Source organism: Elgaria multicarinata, chromosome 2 (assembly GCF_023053635.1).
Source record: "Elgaria multicarinata webbii isolate HBS135686 ecotype San Diego chromosome 2, rElgMul1.1.pri, whole genome shotgun sequence".
NCBI classification, from domain to species: Eukaryota; Metazoa; Chordata; class Lepidosauria; order Squamata; family Anguidae; genus Elgaria; species Elgaria multicarinata.
The window spans coordinates 110,787,909-110,789,261 of NC_086172.1; positions in this window are offsets into that span (position 1 = coordinate 110,787,909).

Below are 1,353 nucleotides of genomic sequence, written 5' to 3' on the forward strand. Positions count from 1 at the left end.
TTTGCTTAAACATAGAATGATGCGGGTGAACATTTCAAAGGCGAAGTTAACTCTATTCCACAAGTGGCTTGCAATCCCACCCCTATTTGCCATGTGCTTTTCATGTAATGCGCGCGTATGGTAGAAGTAAAAACAGATCCTCGTCCTGAAATGAATGGGGTCGTTTCCCTCGATTTTAGAAATGGAATTGGAACCTGAATCCACCCTAAAGCATGTTAAGGTGGAAATAGGAGCCCGCTTCACGCTCCTCTTCCGGATTTCCAGAGCACATGGTGGCCACCATCTTGCCTGAGCCATGCTTGGCCTTTCACTGGTTGGTTAGCATGTGATCTTTCCGGTCAATGCCCTCCCCCCAACTCAAACGCATGGACTCGGAAGTCCCCATCGGTTCCAAAGAGTCTATTTCCAATCGGGCAAATGCAGTTAAGCTGAACATACATAATGCCGCACACTTAGCAGGAGCGATTTATATACTCCTGCGGATTGCAGAATAACGCAGTCAAGTCTTTCCATGGCACTTAAAGGTTCCCTTGAAATGAGAGGTGAGCTGGGCGGCTTAGTTGCCATTATAATGCGTTTAGGAACAGGCTGCTGGATTTAAAAAATAAAAAAGGAAGGAAAAAGAGACACATCCGGTGAACTTCTCTATTTATTTACTGTATCACGCAGTCTTAACCGACAGCAAGCTGAGACCCAGTGGCAATAAAATGCAGCCCTGTACCTGCCTACTTAGGAGTAAGTCCCATTCAATTCGATGGGGCCTACCCCCAGGTAAGTGTGTATAGGTTTGCAGCCACTCCGGGTTCTTTTTCGAGCTGCTTCTTAAAATGGTGAAGTGCCTTCTAAAAAGGAAAAAAAAGAAGAGTTAATAATGATGATGCCGTTGGTTTCCTAGATAATTAACAGCTAATGTGGACGCTGATCGCTGAAAACCGTGGCGACGGTGCCCTTTTCCTTCGAAAAAGCCGAACCCGCAACTCGTCTCCTAGCCCATTCTGCCCGCAACGTGTCTGTGTGTGGCCTAGTCTCATTCATCATTCGGCTCCCGGAGCCCTCGATTTAAAAAAAATAAAAAAAAATTCTGCCTGATCCAGTGGAAAGACAATTTGGGCTTCCCCCACCACCACCAATCTCTCGCCTTCCCCCGAAAAGTGAGGGGGGGGGGGAGAGAAAGAAAACGAGCGAGCTCTTGGTCCTCATTTGCATTTGCATTAAAAGCCCTGCTTCTGTCTCAGCTAAGCAAAGGGGAAGGACTTGGAGCCTATGGGATGGCTTTAGGGCTCTGCCCCCTGCTTTTGGCTTCTCTCCCTCTCCCTCTCTTTCGCATTCTCTCTCTCCGCGTTTGATCTTTGC